This window comes from Hippopotamus amphibius, chromosome 9 (genome assembly GCF_030028045.1).
Source record: "Hippopotamus amphibius kiboko isolate mHipAmp2 chromosome 9, mHipAmp2.hap2, whole genome shotgun sequence".
In the NCBI taxonomy this organism is placed as follows: domain Eukaryota; kingdom Metazoa; phylum Chordata; class Mammalia; order Artiodactyla; family Hippopotamidae; genus Hippopotamus; species Hippopotamus amphibius.
This window is the reverse complement of record NC_080194.1, coordinates 39,368,983-39,388,658: the sequence shown is the minus strand read 5'-3', so window position 1 is coordinate 39,388,658 and position 19,676 is coordinate 39,368,983. Positions and strand designations below refer to the sequence as shown.

The window sequence follows — 19,676 nt, the reverse complement described above, 5'->3', positions numbered from 1 at the left end:
TTCCTTTGCTTGGTGATGGCTTTCAGGTGAGGTAGCAATAATATTTTGACCCTTCTTGCTATTTGCAGTTCCTTATCTAAACGTTTACTTTGAGAAGAATAACTTGCAGCATTTGGGACATCTCCACCCTTCTTCTTGGTAGAGAACTGCCCCTAGGCTGCAGGCCTTTTGTGCTGACCCCCCTGGAGGGGTCTATACTCCAGTGTGGAAATGTTGTCCTGACACCCATTTGACTCTCACTTGATGGGAAAATCAGCCTCATTTGGAACTTAGAGAGCAGGTCCATTTTGCTTTCATAGTAAGCTGTATCTTTACATTTAAACAGTAGTAAAATTACAGATGAAAAATGAATGAAATCTTTCCAATTGGGGCAACATGGATGGACCCAGAGAATATTATGCTAGATGAAATCTGGTAATAAAGATATTTACTGTATAACTTCACTTATACATGGAATTGAAAAACATAACAAACATACAAACAGGACAAAACAGAAACAGACTCATAGATACAGAGAACAAACTTGTGGTTGCCAGAGAAGAGGGGTCTAGGGGGTTTGGTGAAATAGGGAAACGGAATTATGAGACAGAAACTTCCAGTTATAAAATGAATAAAGTTATGGGATGTAATATACAGCATAAACAAAAGAGTCAATCATATTGTAATAACTTTGTAAGGGGACAGATGGTTACTAGACATCATGATGGGCATTTCATAATGTATTTAAATATCAAATCACTATGTTGTACACCATCGTATTGTATGTCAATTATACTTCAATAAAAATACAGATAATATTTCTATCTACCTCTTCTATGTATAATTTCTAAAACTGTTCAGAATCTATATTAGAAGTCACCAAAAAACAGACCCAATAGGAGATATATTAGGAGACAACAGGAAAGATCTAACTCTACACTCTCGTGTATGCAATAGATACCAATATTAGCCTTAGGTTTTCCATCCTACCATAGTAAAGAATCATAGTAAAACTGTTCCAGAACAGTTTCCACATCAGAATAAGTGAAACCATTTGCCTTTTGATACTTGATATTTTATGGTTTCAAATTTGCTGTTTGCAGCCAAACCCGGAGGTGAACAACTCTAATTCATTTGCATGGAGAAACATTATAATCAAAAAATTTAACATAATGAGAGACTATATGGGCTTTTGTGACCAGGCTATTTGAGATGAAGTCTGCCAATGGCTAAGAAGGAGAGTAGTCAAATCACATGACAGGAGGGCGCAATGCAGGTCAAGCTCTACAAGAATCTATGAGGATGCCCCTAAATTAATAAATATTTCTATATGAATGAATGAACTCTAATATAGTGATAAAAAAACATGGGATTCAGAATCAAATGCCTGAACTGATAGTCGATCTTGACTCCATATAACTCTGTGAACTTAAGCAAGTTGTAAAACCCTGATCCTCTGGAATCATCCCTAAGACAGTGTCTCCTGAGTAGTTATGAGGGTAATATATAAAAATGTAAGTGCAGGTCTGGCATCATTCTTAAGCAGCTGCCATTAATTTTTACTCTACATTCTAACAGTATTAGAATCAATGGATTATTTTAATGCCTTTAAAAGGAGGAGGAGGGCACTTTTAAGGAAATACTTGACAGACTAACTTGTGATTGGTAATTTTACCTTCTGCATACACTGCCCATCCTCTGGCTGCCTCTGTTCTCTACTGCTAGACTGTGCTTTCTACTGTTATTTGTTTTCTAGCTTCACATTATTTTTGGTGTAATATTCCTTTTTTCATTAGAGTCAAATACCTTGTGACAGTTACCCAGATTGTTTTGTCCATGTCTCCAACCACTGAGACCAACTGCTTTTTCAACGCATATCTCTTTCACAACGCTGCTATAAATGAGAAAGTAACAAAGATTCAAATCACAAACTTTCACATAAAAATATATTTAATACTTAGAAGGGCCTCTTATATCTAAATATTTACACCTCTAACCCATTTTTGTAATAGTGCTAGAATAAAGGGAGAATTTTTCACCAAAATAAATATTGAAAAGCAAAATCATCTTTTAAAATATTTAAGTAAAGATTAATTTTTTAAAATCTTGTTGAAATGGCAAAAGGCTTTGAATTTATCTCTCAGGGCAACTCTGAGAAAGTAATATGGTACTTGCTTTTGACTGAAATGTGTACCCTCCAAATTCACATGTTGATGCTTTAATTCCCAATATGATGTAATTGGAAATGGGGCCTTTGAAAGATAATTGGCTTTAGATGAGGTCATAGGGTGGGGGCCTCCTGACAGGATTGGTGACCTTATAAGAAGAGATGCCACAGAGCTTGCTCCTTCTCTCTCTCTCTTTCCTTACCATATGAGATAACTGCAAGAAGGTGGTCATCTATGAGGCAGAAAGAGAGATGTCACCCAAAACTGACCTTGTTGGCACTATAATCTTGAACTTCTAGCCTCCAGAACTGTGACAAAATCAATTTCTGTTGTTTAAGTCACCTGCTCTATGCTATTTTGTTACGGCAGCCTGAGCTGACTAAGACAGAACTCTATATACTTTTATTATCAACAAAAAATGTTGGGTGTGTTGAAATAAAGGTATGTATTGTTATATAAATAAAGACATTAATTTGAATGAAGAAAGGAAGAAAGAAAAAGAAAGAGAGAAACAAAGAAAGAGAGAAAGAAAGAGAGAAAGAAAGAAAGAAGGAAAGAAAGAAAGAGAAAGAAAGAAAGAAAGAAAGAAAGAAAGAAAGAAAGAAAGAAAGAAAAAGAAAGAAAGAAAGAAAGAAAGAAAAAGAAAGAAAAAGAAAGAAAGGAAGAAAGAAAAGAAAAATTACAAGAGGAAGAGTAACATCAGCAAGAAGCAGAAGAGCAAGCCCCAGTCACCTTCTTATTCCCGCACAGAAATCAACTCAACAAAAATAGAGTAAGCAATTTCCTTCCTGAGAAATCCAGAAACCAACCGAGAAACTCCCGCATCCCAGGCAGTTGCAATACCAGCCACATTGAAGCTGGTTAAAAAAAAAAAAAAAAAAAAAAATATATATATATATATATATATATATATATATGGCTGCATTACCTCCCCACATTTCCTTCCTCCAATTCAGTGCAGCATACAGCATGATTCAGGGGAAAATTTCCAGGTCCTGGCTTTTCCCTGAGGAGAGAAAGAGAAGACTAAGAATATATCCAATCTTCAGAATTTTCAGGGGGTTACCTGAGGCACTGGTTTCTGTCTTGCCTGAATTGAAGTGTTGACAAGAAAGGGAGCCAGGTTGGTGGTTGCTGATAACAGAAGCAATGGTTTGGTCTAGCACACACTCGCTCTCCACATCCTCTCCCCAAATTCAGTGTGGAAAGTGTGGGGAAAAGCCCTAACCCCTTGCTTTTCCCTGGGCAGGTAAAGTGTTGGAGTGTGTAGCCAAGAGCTGGATTTTTAGGATGTTGCCCGAGGTACTGGTTTCAGTCTCACCTCTTTTGGAATACTGATGGAACCAGGCATAGTCTAGATGCCTTGGGGCTGCTGAGAAAAAAAAAAAAAAAAAGAGTTGGTGGCTTTCTGCTCCTCCAAAGGACCTGCAGTATCACCACAAACAGACACCAGGTCAAGGAGGTGATTATGATCTTCTGAAAAAAGAAAGCTTCAAATTCTCCTAATTGGGAATTTGCATGCACAAGTCCAGAGACGACACATCCACAGAAAAGTATGACAGGCCCACAAAATCTCTAGCCAAGTTGATTGGTGAAGGTTGTTCCCAGTACAAACCCAGGTCATAAAGACTGGAAGAGGTGGCTATTTTTTCAAATGCTTAGGATCTCGGCAAAATCATGAGGCATATGGAGAAACAGGAAAGCATGGCTCAGTCTGAGGAACAAAATGAATCTTTAAAAATCAATCCTAAATAAACAGAGGTATATGATTTACCTGACAAATAATTGAAAATAACCGTCATACAAATGCCTAATGATCTAAGAAAAACAACAAATGGACAAAATGAGAATATCAACAGAAATAGAAAACATATTAAAAACATTAAACAGAAAATTTGGAGCCGAAGAATATAACTGAGTTGAAAAAATTCAGTAGGGGAGTTCAACATCACACTTGATCAATCACAAGAGAAAATCACTGAACTCAAAAACAGGTTTCTCCCTTCTAATTGAGAAATAATGTACATATTATAAAATTCATCCTTTAAAGTGCAAAAGTCTAGTGTTTAGTGTATTAAAAATTGTGTGCCTGTCACTATTATGAAATTCCAGAAGGTTTTCATCACCCCGATAAAAATATCGCCTTCCTTTTAGCAGTCACTCTGCATTCTGTCCTGTCCCCAGTCTATGGAGAAACCACTAATTTACTTTCTGTTTCTATGCACTTGACTATTCTGGACATTTCATATAAGTGGACCATATAATATGTGGCTTTTTACCTCTGGCTTCTTTCACATAACATAAAATTTTCAAAGTTCATGCAATTGCATCATAAATCAGATTGTGATTTCTTTTTCTGTCTAAATGAAATCTGATGGCATGGATGTACCAAAGTCAACTCTTGCACCAAGGAAGCAGGTCTCCAGCCAAATAAACATTGCCATGATCCCTCTCTATCTTCATGGGAAGGACTCCCATCGTGATTCAGAAAATTCCACAAATAATATAGACGTGGCCAGGTCCTTCCATTTTATATTTTCCACATTTCATTTACAATGACTTCTTCTCACTTGATGAATTTCATCAACCATCCATAATAAAATGTATTCAGCTTCCATTTCTAACTGTTTTACTTAAAAAGTAAATGTTTTGTTTCTGATTCCTCTGGAAAATATACAGAAATAAGGTCCTCTTCTGAAAATCTGCTATTTCCTATTACATTTCACAGAGGACTATATTTATATTAAAACATTTATTGAGGCAATTCTTTCTATTTAATGTTAGAAGTTATAAGTAACTATACCTGTCACCAAAATAGTCACATTGTTGCTAAAACATTTTATACCCTTATATAGTTCTAATAGATTTTAACTAAATAGTAGCTAAGACAAATTTTGTCCTTAACGTTCAATGGCATTATAATTCCTTGAGGTTTAAACATTTTTGGCCTGTTTCCCAAAGTAGCTTGGGAGTTATTCAATAGACCTATACTATTAGTTCCATTGTATAGTAACAGTAGTATACAGCCTTTGGAACTTGCTGACCTCACCTCTGCCAACTTCATATTCTATCTGGAAAGTACTCATCTTGTTTACCCTGAAAATATTTCTATTTATTTTGAGTCCATATGTTGTTACTTTGGTGGGTGGTCTACACTGATATACACTGTTGTTTTGCAGTTTGCTTATATCAATTGGCCGACGTAAATCACTGAGGGCAGAGCTGGGAAGAGATGCACACAACCAGCTCTCCTAATCCAGGGTGACCTGGCTCCACCATGTAAATGTCCTCAATGTTACACCATTGTTTTTTCTAGGATGAATTAATGACAAGATGGGGTCATAGAGTCTTTCCGTGGAAACAAAACAGGACTATGAAACAGGGCCAGGCCCAATGACACAAAACAAAAACAGTTTGACCACAAGTAAAGCCGTCCATGTCTCTCAGGTAGATGAAAATAATACAGTCTTGTGAGACTTTTTCTTGTACTCTGTAGAGAATGGGAATCTTTCCCCTTTATCTTCTTGTTACTAAAGCTTAAAATCCTTTTCATAAGGCACGCTTTTCAACTAAATAAATACCTGCCATGAGCAATAGATCTCAATGGGAAGCTACTATAGATATTGTGACTGGTACTAAAATATGTGAAAATGCATATCATTTCATAAGAATTCTGAACATGACTGGGACAAGTTGGTGAGAGCAAGTTTGGATATGGAAAAGATTTGTTTCACCAAAGTTCACGTGGAAGAAGCTCAGAAAGTGACAGATGATTGAGGCTCTGAGGGAAACTTTCCCGTCAGCTCCTTTCGTGAGCCTAAATAGAAAATCAGTTCTTCTCTGATTGGAATTAGATTACAGAAATATTCCTTTTATTTCTAGGTCAGCATGTCTACACTAACTAGTCAGTATATCTCAAGATGCTTTTATGTTCTTATATTGGCTCATTATTTTTGTAAATAAGTATAACTGACTTGTTTTGTGTTCTCTTGGGGGTACTGTCTTCTCTTAGGAATTTTTAAAAGGAAGCTGACTTTGTTCCCAGTCCCAAAATGAAACCAAAACTTAAGACCTTTTTCTCTTTAGAAGCAGAAACTCTATTGCACAATGAATCTTGTATGTTCTGAACCATATAGTGCTCCCTCTTTCCCCCTAGTCCCAGGTGAATCTAAAACTCACCAGGGATTGGTGAAAACCAATCCTGCAGGTGCATCCTCTTATATAAAATATTCATTCTTCACTCTCTGAAACAAGAAAAAAGATTCCCACTCTATTGCTTGTATGTGTATTACCACAGATGATCCCAGGTAAGTCTTTAGGCTTGAAACTCTGCACTGAGTGTGGGGAAATGGAGAATGTGTATCCCATGTGATCCAATATGATACCCAAATGATTTTTAAAAAGCTATAGAATCTTACAGTAGTTGAGTGTTCAAAGACTAGGAAGATTTTGTTCCATGCTTTCCAGAATATTTCTAAATCAGTTAATGACACAACGGGTGATAAATTTTAATGAGCTTGACACCTGGAAGTACCTCTAGAGAATGACCTGGGCTGATCAATGAATGGAAAGCTTATTTGTTTAACAGGTTAGGAAATAATACATATTTAGACCAGGAAAGATTCATGGGGAATGATGTCCTTCAAGTCATTCCTGTGAAATGCTCATCAAATATCTAAAGTTATGGGAAGGAGAGGATGAACTTCAATGGATAAATAGCTGACATTTAGTGACAAAAAATACATTTTAAATATTTTTTCTAAATATTTAGATGAATTATGTCATTGATTCCTCATATTCACACTGTAATGTGTTTCTATCCATGGACATTGTTATAGCAATGAAGAAATTTATAACTGGCTGTAGAGCAAATCTAAGTAGTAGCATCCAGGTTTAAACTCTCTTGACTGACTTCAGATCCTGTGCAATTAACCACCATTATCCATGGCTGATGTGTGCATTTAGAAGGTAGATTGAGGACTTTTATGAGAAATTAAGAAGGAGGCATTTTTGTCCTCGATGTAAAGACAATGAATCTGACATTTGGAGCTCCTGTAATGTGGCAAGCTATCTCAGAAAACAAAGACAGTCCTCAACCACTGGAGGACTTGAGCTCAATGAGTGAATGTCAGAGACTTCATAGAGGGAGAATATTTTTGAGATGTAGGTAGTTTGGGTTTAGACCCCCAAATTCCCTAAAAGTTTTAGATTCTTGTAATCAGTCTTAGTAGAATTAGAGTTGTAAGTAACACTAATGTTCCAAAGTTTATGCCACACATGAGACGCTGTTGTTTCCCTGGCCTGTGAATTTCAAGAATGTAAGGTATCTTTCCTCCCTCTTCTAAACATATAGATATGTATACTCCAGCTTGTCTTTTGAAAATCAGTACTGTAGGGACTAAACTGGTGGCCACCTGCCAATGAAGGAGACATTGGTTCGATCCCTAATCCAGGAAGATCCCACATGCCTCAGAGCAACTAAGCCCACAAGTCACAACTACTGAGCCAACGTGCGGCAGCTACTGAAGCCTGCACACCTAGAGCCTATGCTCCACAACAAGAGAAGCCGCTGCAATGAGAAGTCCATGCATCGCAACAAAGAGAGGCTCCCGCTTGCCACAATTAGAGAAAGCCAACGCGGAGCAATGAGGACCCAATGCAGCCAAAAAAAAAAAAAAAAAAAACCCAACAAAAAACAGTGCTGTAACCCAAAGCATCTTTATCTTCATTTCTCTGAATTTCCCCTGCATCAACTTAATGATCCTCAGATATTCTGCTACCTCGTTATTTCTCTGATATTGCTATAGCACTTCATAATACCTATCTCGACTATCATAGGTATCTTTCTAATGTGATCTTCCTAGGCCTAGCTTTCATCCCTTCAAGACTTTCGTCAAGCTGCTATCAAATGAAATTTTTAAAAGGCAAAAGAGCTGTCTTGCCACCTGAAGTTTTGAAATTATTTGGTTTAAAATAGTAACTTTACATTTGATATTCTTCCCTTTTCAGTATCTTCCACAATCATCATTTCTGCTTATAGCACCGTTTTTAAGTGAAAATTGTTAACTGATTCACAATTACACCATATGTTTCATTTATGTAATTTTGTACTAATTCTTTCTTTTCAGAATGCCCGTCCCCATCTCCTTTATCTGGCTAATACTTATTGAAGAATGATTCACCTTGATAGCCAGATTTATTCTGCCCATTTTGATTAAAGGTGCATAATATTAATTCTTATTCAATTAAAGGCTATTTTTCCCCAGTGTAAGACAAGAATAATGTTTAGTAACCAGGAGTGATGTGCCTCACATTGCATATCTAGGGGATATTTGGCAATGTCTGAAGACATTTTTGGTCATCATGACAAGAGAAAGCTACTGGTATCTAGTGGGTAGGAGGTAGGGATGTGGCTAAAACTTCTACAACATAGAAAAATAGTCCACAATACAAAGTTTATCTGACCTAAGCTGCCAATTTTGCTGCCACTGAGACCCAGTCCTAGAAGAATATCAATTAGGTAAGGTAAGGAAGATAAAATAATTTAAAATGTTTAAAGAGCCTATTAAGTTAATTATATATTATATATATAATTATTTATATGTACATATGTGTGTGTTTGTATAACTAAAAGGCATATACTAGTTTTGAATCCCAAGCACTCAGCAAAGATAGGAGATTAGAAAGGAGTAGTTAAAATGGCAACAACAAGAGGTATATTTTATCATGTGTATATATACATATCTTCTTGATCCATTTATTATTCATTGATGGGTATTAAGGTTGTTTCCATATCTTGTGTATTGTAAATAATGCTGCAATAAACATGGGTGTGCAGGGTGTGCATATATCTTTTCAATATTATGTTTTTACTTCCTTTGGACATACACCCAGATATGGAATTATTGTAAAGTATAGTAGATCTTTTTCTGGATTTTTTTGGTGAACTTCCAAATTGCTTTTCACAGGCCGAACAAATTTACATACCCACCAACAATGTGCAAAATTTCCTTTTTCTCCACATCTTCACCTACACTTATCTGTTGTCTTATTGATTGAAGCTCTTTCAGCAGGTGTGAGGTGACATCTCACGGTGATTTTGATTTGCATTTCCTGGATAATTAATTTATTCAGCCATGAGAAAGAAGAAAATCCTACCCTTTGTGACAATAATGATGGACTTTGAGGATATTATGCTAAGTAAGATAAGTCAGGCAAAGAAAGACAAATACTGTATCATAAGACATATATGAAATCAAAAAAGATGACTTCATAAAAACAGAGTAAAATGATTGTTACTTGGAACTGAGTGGTAGGAGACCAGAGGAGATATTTATTGTTTAAGGGTACAAATATGCAACTAGTAAATAAATAAGACCTGGAGCTCTATTTCACAGTATAATTTTAAAGACAATATTATTGTACTATAAACATCAACCATGCTAAGAATCTACATCTTATTCATTAACGCCATAAAAAAGAAAATATAATTGTGTGACATGGTAGAGGTGCTACCTAATACTACAATGGCAATCATATTGCTATATACAAATGTCTCAAATCAACATATTTTGCACATTAAAATTATAGTGTTATCTGTCATATTTATTTCAATAATAAAGATAAAATGGTATAACCTAATCAAAAGTATATTCAGCTAAAATAAGCTAATTTCTTCTTTGTAATTCATAAACTCTTGACAGGAGTTAGAAGATGACATAGCATACTCCTACTTGATTCTCCTGACCAAATCACCATGCTCACATCCAATGGCTCAGTCTTCATGCCCTCTGTCCTAACACTCATCGGCATTCCTGGCCTGGAGTCAGTGCAGTGTTGGATCAGGATTCCATTCTGTCATGTACCTTATTGCTGTGATTGGGAACACTAATTTTAGTGATAATCAAATATGAAAACAGCCTCCATAAGCCCATGTACATACTTTTGGCTATGTTGGGGGCCACAGACATTGCACTTAGCACCTGTTTTCTCCCCAAAATGTTAGGCATCTTCTGGTTTCACTTGACAGCAATTTCTTTTGAAACCTGTCTTCTACAAATGTGGCTTCTTCAGTCATTCCAAGGAATTGAATCTGGTGTCCTACAGGTGATGGCCCTAGATCGCTATGTGGCCATCTGTAACCCCTTGAGACATGCCACCATCTTCTCCCGACAACTCTTGACTCACATTGGAGTTGGGGTGACACTCAGGGCTGCCATATTTGTAGCACCATGCCTGGTACTTATCAAATGCCGACAAACTTTACCGAACAACTATCGGTTGTTGCACTCTTATTGTGAGCACATGGCCATTGTGAAGCTGGCTACTGAAGATATACGGATCAACAAGATATATGGGCTATTTGTTGCCTTCACTATCTTAGGATTTGACATAATCTTTATCACCTTGTCCTATGTTCAGATCTTTATCGCTGTCTTTCAACTGCCCCAGAAGGAGGCAAGATTCAAAGCCTTTACTACGTGCATTGCCCACATTTGTGTCTTCCTACAGTTCTACCTCCTTGCCTTCTTCTCTTTCTTCACACATAGGTTTGGTTCTCACATACCACCATATGTTCACATTCCCTTATCAAACTTTTACCTGTTAGTCCCACCGTTCCTCAACCCTATTGTCTGTGGAGTGAAGACCAAACAAATCCACAACCATGTACTAACAATCTTTCTATCCCCACAACATCTTGATCATTAGTGGATCCTTCTAAAGAGAATTTAAGTTATTTCAAAGTAGCAACATCAATCTGCTAAAGGCTAGATCTTTTATAAATTTCTACATCTGAAAAAATACTTTAAATCTCAGATGCTCATAATTGGAGATGTTTAACAAACTATCAAATACTTAAGAACTTAGATTTACTACACTTAGAAGAAAACTTTCATATGTTGTGATTTCAAATTATTTCCATTATCCTTCTGATTATGGCCTGTCCCTTAAAAACCTAGAGCTTTCTTTCTAGCAACACTTAGACCTATGTGAATAAGAAAATTACAGAAAACAGCACTTGATTCCAGGTAACTTCCAAGGACTATGTCACACATTAATATTTTCAAACTGTTAATCCAACCCATAGTTGTAATTCTGGTCATGTCTCATTTTCAAATATCTGCTTGTGAATCTATATTTTGTCCATATTTAATCACATCTATATCTGTCTACTTTTTCTGAAATACTGACATATATATAAATAATGTAAAATCAATAAGACCAATAGCAGCAACACAAAAACTGGATGATCTAACTAAAGTCTGTAAACATTTGTATTTGTATAAAGTATACAAATAAAATATTCAATGTATACCCCACTTTGTATATTTGTATAAGAAAGATATCACGAAAAAAGACTGATAAAAATAAATTAGGCCTATTCACAAATAAATTTTTTCAAGGAAAAAAGATATCACCAGTACTTAAATAGAACACAGCCTTCCAGAGGCACACAGTTTAACAGTTTTACCCAATTTGACTTTTACCCAAATTTGAGGTTTAAATTATAAAATGGAAAATATAAATTCCACTGCATTTAGAAACCACCTAGTGTAAGTATCTAGAGTAGAGTAACTGTGTCTTATTTACTCTTGTACTAACAGTACATAGGATAATGCCTGAGACTTCTTAGAACTTCAGTAAAAATGGCATTGTATAATGAATCATTTAAAGATTTCATTGTTGTTTATCAGTGGGATTCAAGAGCAATCTTGAATTTAAGAAGGTTTTAGGTAACAGGTAACATCATCTTACAAAAAATAGGCATATCAAAGAGTTAATTCCAATATTATTATGTAAACAGAGACTGTGCCTTGAATGAATCACTATATCATCTTAAAATGAGCAAAAATCAAAGCTGTCATGAATAATTGACTTCTAAAACAACAACTTTAGATCTTTCTTCACTCTTTGCTATTCCTCTGCCCACACACCTTCATCTTCTCTCAGGATGCTGCACCAGTAGAGATCAGCTTTAAATTTTCTTCAGTCAGCCTCCAACACTGAGGACTAATAAGAATTTTAAAGAATCAAGCGCACAGGGAGAGACATCTGGTCTCTAATTTTGGACTGATGCATAGTTCAACAAAGAATAATCCAAGAAAAGATTCCACTATGATAAAAGGAAGGGAACATATTATTAAGATGCAGAGGTAGAAGAAATTTTGGAGTGATATCTTGTTGAGTAATGCAGAATTACATTTGAACCATAATGTATTTTGGTTTATTAAAATTTTGTGAACACGAATTATATGAATCAAGACAAGAAAAAAAATACAGTGAGAGAAGGAATAAAATAACTCGTTAATGGTTAATTAGACATATGTAAAAGATATAAATGACTGAATAAAAAATAAAAATCTGTCTACAAGAGAGTCATAGGATTTAAGATTTAAGACTACATATAGGCTAAAAGTAAAGGCACAGAAGAAGAAATTTCATGCCAATGGTAAACAAAAGAAGACATGAGTGGCCGTATTTTTATCTGACAAAATAGGCTATTAATTAACACTGTCACCAGGAGTTCCCTGGTGGTCCAGTGGTTAGGACTCATCACTTTCACTAACATGGGCCTGGGTTTGCTCCCTGGTTGGGGAACTAAGATCTCATGAACCATGCTGCATAGCCAAAAAAAAAAAAAAAAAAAAAAAATCTGTCACAAAAAACAAACACATCATCTAGTATTAAAAGGGTGAATCCACCATGAAAATACCTTATAAATATTACATTACCCAAATATATGAAGCAAACATTATCATAACTAAAGGGAGAAATAGACAGCAACACAAAAATAGTAGGAGAGTTCAATACCCGACTTTCAATAGTGGATAGAATATGTAATTCTTATCAGAATTGCCTCATTGAAAGGAAGGGTCACAGGATATTTATTTAAATAGAATTCATTGGAATAGGAACATGTTTACATTTAAGAGAACAGCAGAAAAGGAACTCAGCCTATTAAAAACTGGTGTATATACTTATCTCTGTATATAGCGGGAAAAAGAAAAAAGAAGAGCAAGGAGGTATCTGTAAGTTGTAGTAATGATTTCAGGGATATTAGGTTTGGATGAACCCAAGAGGGCATAATTAAAACCCCCTTGTGGTTTATCTAATGGCTAATAAATGTCTCATTTTGTGTTTATAACTCCTCCTTCTCCACAAATCCATTAGGAAACATTAAAATTAGTGGCCAGCAGCTTTCTTCTTCAAAACAAGTTAAATAGATTGATGCTATGTCCTAGAATAACACAGATCTTGTTGTGAGTTTTGTTGGAAATGAACACAAAGACGTGATCTCAGACAGACTTATAAAAGATGGAGAACGTCTGTATTGCAGAGACAACAGAAAAGCATGAAAGACTGGCTCAAAGATGTCCACCCATTGCAGATGGCCCCAGCACCAAATGGACTGGCGTTCCTGACATTGACTGGGTGGGGTTGAGGGTTCAGATAGAAAGAATAGGCATTCTAAGACACATAATGCAAAGAAATAAGAAGAGTTGAGGAGTGGTAAGTTATGTGTGATAGTGATATGAAGTTGACAGTATTCTTCAGGTATCTGGTAAGAGCAGAACCAGCTCCCAACAGTTGGCAAGTAAGTCTCACTGTTCCTATGTTTACCTCCTTAATTTTTCATTACAAACCTTTAAAATAATAATCATTCCATGCCATCAATGCTGTACTCATTTCTGTACTCCCCACCTGCCATTCCACACTATCTGTACTTGTCAAACCAAGCTCAAATGTTACTCATCCTCTTGAAAAAGTCAGACACCATGATTGTTCTCAAAGGATTCCTATTCTAATTCTGATTATCTTTGAGAAAGAAAGACTTTACTACTATTAGAATCAGTGATGTAAGGATTGATCATAAAATTAGTCATTGGGGAGCAAACTGGCGGGTATCCAACTGTTTATTTTAGTGACTAGTCTATCCTAAATACATATTAACTGATGTAGGCTTCCTATGTTAAAAGGTCCTCTTCATTATTTTACTTGAGATTTAGCAGCATAAACCACAGCTGCTTCCTGAATTACTGCCATATTTGTTGACATTCTGTACAAGGTTAGAGGATCCTGAGTTTACTGACATAAAGCAACTTTATTGGAGAGTCTATGAAAGAATGAAATAACTAATGCTCTTTATTGGAATATAATTGCTTTACACTGTTGTGCCAGGTTTTGCTGTACAACAAAGTGAATCAGCTGTATTTATACATATACCCCCATATCCCCTCCCTCCTGTGACTCCTTCCCAGCCTTACTATCCCAGCCCTCTAAGTCATCACCCATCATCGAGTTGATCTCTCTATTTTATGCAGCAGCTTCCCACTAGCTATCTATTTTACATTTGGTAGTGTATATATATCAATGCTACTCTCTCACTTTGTCCCAGCTTCCCCTTCACCCCCAACCCCGTGTCCTAAAGTCCGTTCTCTACATCTGCATCTTTATTCTTGTCCTGTCACTGGGTTCATCAGTACCATTTTTTTAGATTCCAATCATATATGTGAGTTAGCATAATGTATTTGTTTTTTTCTTTCTGGCTTACTTCACTTTGTATGAAAGACTCTAGGTCCATCCATTTCACTACAAATATCTCAGTTTCATTCCTTTTTAAGGCTAATATTCCATTGTATATATGTGACACATCTTTATCCATTCATCTGTTGATGGGCATTTAGGTTGCTTCCATGTCCTGGCTATTGTAAATAGTTCTCAATGAACATTGTGGCACATGTTTCTTTTGGGATTATGGTTTTCTCAGGGTATATGCCCAGTAGTGCGATTGCTGGGTCATATGGTAGTTCCATGTTTAGTATCTTAAGGAACCTCCAGACTGTTTTCCATGGTGGCTATACCAGTTTACATTCCCACCAACAGTGCAGGAGGGTTCTCTTTTCTCTGCACTCTATCCATCATTTATTGTTTCTAGATTTTTTTGATGATGGCCATTCTGACCTGCGTGAGGTGAGAATGGCCATCATTGTGGCTTTGACTTGCAATTTTCTAATGATTCTTGATGTTGAGCATGTTTTCAAGTTTGTTGGCCATCTGTATGTCTTCTTTGGAGAAATGTCTATTTAGGTCTTCCACCCATTTGTGGATTCAGTTATTTGCTTTTTTGGTATTAAGCTGCATGAGCTGCTTGTATATTTTGGAGATTAATCCTTTGTCCGTTGCTTCATTGGCACATATTCTCTCCCATTCTGAGCGTTGTCTTCTTGTCTTGTTTATGGTTTCTTTCTCTGTGTAAATTCTTTTAAGTTTGATTGGGTCCCATTTGTTTATTCTTGATTTTATTTCCATTATTTTAGGAGGTGAGTCAAAAAGGAGCTTGCTTTGATGTATGTCATAGAGTGTTCTGCCTATTTTTTCCTCTAAGAGTTTCATAGTGTCTGGCCTTACATTTAGCTCTTTAATCCATTTTTTTTGAGTTTATTTTTGTGTATGGTGTTAGAAATAACCTAACCTTATTTTCACAGAATTACAAACATTTCTCTAATGTATGGTTTTGAGAATTTCTTGATTCCAATTATGTACTATTTAACAAGTAATGCTTTTAATCAGATAAGAATATTAATATAATTCATGAACCCAAGTTTTCATAAAAATCAGTTCTCAGTGAATTGAGAAATAATTAATATTTTTTCAGCTGCTCTATAACCCTCTGCTGAATTATTTCTGGTATCTCAGTGTCAGCCCTCTGTCTTCCATTTCTAATTCTACTTTTAACTCCTTTTAAGGAACATGTCTTTTCACTTCTTCATTTTCTGTTAATTTCTTATGCCTGGGTTCACAAAACATTTTTCACCTATTCCAGATTATCTAATTCATTAAGAACTGATGAGCCTAAATTAGCCAAATCTCATGGTAATGGTAGCTCTGAATGCTTTAAACCCAAGAAACAATCCTTTCTTCCAGTCAACTTACTCATTTGCCCAGGTTTCTATATCCTTTATTCATTAAGAATGAGTCTCTTGCCTTTATAGATTGCTGCTGCTGTTTGTCTTGCCTCCTGGAGTTTCCGCTCCTTTAGGTATCTTGTCATGTATATAGCAGAATTTTTAAATCTTTAATTTAAAATCTTTAATTCTTTATGCACACAACACTTTTAAGTATCTCAGTTTTAGAAATATAGGCAGAAATAATACAGTTTTATTAGAAATGTAAAATGTTGCAAGGAACTTTGCCCAACTCGCTAAACGTACATGGATTTGAATGACCTTTTCTTAAACGCTCCTTCGTATTCTCATGAAGGACTTCCAGTCTTACATAGAGACAAAGAGTACAGATTAATACATAGATAAACATATACTTTTGGGTGACATGTATTTCTATCTCTATTCTCTTTCATAGGGAGCTTTTCACCCTAATATTACTGGTCAGAATCTGAGTATTTGATGGTTCAAGCCAACTGTTCCAAATTTAGAGACAACTAAGAAAGAGAGAGAAGTAAAGCAGTTACCTGGAATGTCAGACATGGAGAGATTCATCAAACTCTGATTAAAATGCAATTTTCAAGCAAAATAAACAAGTCTTTTATGTTGACAGTTCAGGAATGAAATGACAGTCAAGTCAGCAGTTTATTTCCTAAATCACTTATTTTGCTGATTTTAATGCAATTGTCCTGTCCTGCACATAACATTTCATTGTGGTACAAGCACTATAGTACTGTGCTTGTCACAGGCTTTCCTAAAAGCAGTGATGTGTCTCTATGGATCTTTCTTTTACCTTCTTTATGTAAATGAGATGGATGATACGATCTAATATTTCTACCAAAATCAGAAAGATTCTATATGACTTTGGATGAAAATAGGAAGTAGAAAAAGAAGTAGCATTGGCTGAGAAAATTATTTTGCATCAGAGGATCCAAGGACATTAGGTTCACTTCCAACATCACAGTCTTCATGCCTTCTGTGTTGACATTAACAGGGATCCCAGGCCTGGAGTCCATGCAGTGCTGGATTGGGATTCCATTCTGTGCCATGTACCTCGTTGCTGTGATCAGAAATTCCTTGCCCCTGATCATCATCCAATCAGAACGCAGCCTCCGTGAGCCCATATACATTTTCCTAGGCATGTTAGGAGTCACAGATATTGCGCTTAGCACCAGCATTGTGCCCAAGATGCTTGGAATCTTCTGGTTTCATGTACCAGAGATATATTTTGATTTCTGCTTGCTTCAAATGTGGTTCATCCACACATTTAAGTGCATAGCGTCAGGCATCCTGCTGGCTATGGCCCTGGACAGCTGTGTGGCCATCTGCCATCCCTTAAGACATGCTGCTATCTTCACCCTCCAGCTAGTCACCCAAATGGGGGGCTGTGATGACACTTAGGGCTGCCATTCTTGTAGCCCCATACCTAGTGCTGGTAAAGTTCCGGTTGCAGTTTTATCACACAACAGTCATCTCCCACTCCTACTGTGAGCATATGGCCATTGTGAAACTGGCTGCAGAAAATATCCGGGTCAATAAAATCTACAGTTTATTTGTGGCCTTCACTGTTGCAGGGCTTGATCTCATATTCATCACGTTGTCCTATATACAGATATTTATCACAGTTTTTCATCTGCCCCAGAAGGAGGCTATGTTGAAAGCATTCAATACTTGCATCACTCACATCTGTGTCTTCCTCCAGTCCTACCTCCTTGCCTTCTTCTCCTTCTTTGCACATAGGTTTGGTTCTCACATCCCCCCTTATATCCACAGCCTCATTTCTAGCATTTACTTGCTGGTCCCTCCATTTCTCAATCCACTTGTCTATGGTGCAAAGACCAAGCAGATCTGTGTCCATATGGTAAAAATGTTCTTTTCATAAAATTTGCCACGAGTAATACTTTTGTGTTTTACTTTTTGTGCAATAGTAACAATATTTCACAACATAATAAAACAACAAAAATCCATGTTGAGATGCTTGAGTTTTCTCTTTGTTATTTTTGTTGTTGTTGTTGTTTTTAATTTGCCAGCATGTTAGTTGGTTTGCAGATCCTATTAATGCATGACAACTATCTGTCAATAGGATTGTGAATTCTACCTGCATAATGAGAGTAAGAAACATACTAGAGGAAAATAATGAATGTATGTCTCTTCCTTTTCTTGCAAAAATGGTGATAAATGGACAATTCAGGAAGGGACTTCTAAGTGCTAGTAATGCTATATTCTTCAATTGGGTTGTTGCATATTTATGCCTACTTTGGGAAAAATTATCTAATCTGTACAAAATATGATTTTTGTACTTATTTCAGACTTCAACATAAAGTTTTACAATATTAAGTAAATGAATTCTCAGAAATGAAACAAAACAAATCAAAACAAAGGAAAAAAGAAAACAGTCTGAGGAATTGCTATAGGTTAAAGAAGTCTAAAGAGACATGAATATTAAATGCACTGTAAGATCCTGAATTGGATTTTGGTCAAGGAAAATATCGGTATAGAAGTCTTCGTACTATTTTTAAACTTGGAATGTGGACTAATGCTTATGTTGTAATATTACTTCAGTGCTAAATGTCCTGATATTGCCTATAATACTATAGTTATGCAATAAATGATCCTTTTCTTAGGGAAATATATGTTGAAATACTTAGGAGGAAGGGAACATTACTTCTCTGATTTACTCATAGACTCTTCAGAAACATAATCTATGAGTGTTATCTATCTATCTATCAATCTATCATCTATCTATCCATAATCTATCTATCCATGTATCTATCAATGTGTTCAGTGATAAAGCAAAATAAGGCAAAATATTAAAAATTTATGAACCTGGGTAAATTATACAAGTGAGTTTTCTATATTATTCTTGAAAAATTCAGTACATCAATATAATATGTATTTTTGTAAAGCACTGTTCTGAAAATATTCTCAACTCCAAAATGGCTATCATTATTCACTTACTGGACGAATCCAGAAACATTATTTGCTTTTGATGTTGGCCTCAATTCCACACCGTACACCTAGTCAATCACCAAGTCTTAGTGATTATCTCTAAAATAATTCTCTAATAAACTACCTTCTTTCCATTAGCTATTACTTATTCCCTATTTCAATCTTACAGAAGATTTTATGAAAAATAAAATATTATCTTTTTCATCTTTCATTTGCTGGTATTTTTCATATAAACACTGTTGTATTTTCAACAGAAAATAGTTGATACATCTGTATCTTATTTCTGATATTATGTATTTATACAAAAATGTGTATTCTTTTTTTACCTGCCTGACTGCTATTCTGCTCTTAGAATTTAGTTAGACATTTCCTTTAAGGAATTTTAGCCATTTTTCTTATTTTTTCTATGCCCTTCCTAATAGCGCTCATAGTGTGTATCACAGTATCCCTCTATGTTTTCTGTATGTAACTTCTGTTTTCATACAGATTGCATGTCTAATATATTTGTATACTCATTACCTATACATACATGACACATTTTAATTATGCATAAGCACATATTGAATGAAGGATTTAGAAAATAAATGCACAAAAATTCTACCAAAATTTTCACAATGAGCATTTATTTTCACAATAG

The 19,676-nt window shown here is 35.6% G+C and overlaps 2 pseudogenes; both read left to right on the top strand.

Moving 5' to 3' along the window:
• Positions 1-9,903: 9,903 nt before the first annotated feature.
• LOC130829007 (olfactory receptor 52A5-like) lies at positions 9,904-10,856 on the top strand (annotated as a pseudogene).
• Positions 10,857-13,463: 2,607 nt separating this feature from the next.
• On the top strand, positions 13,464-17,972 carry LOC130860818 (olfactory receptor 52A1-like; annotated as a pseudogene).
• Positions 17,973-19,676: the final 1,704 nt, after the last annotated feature.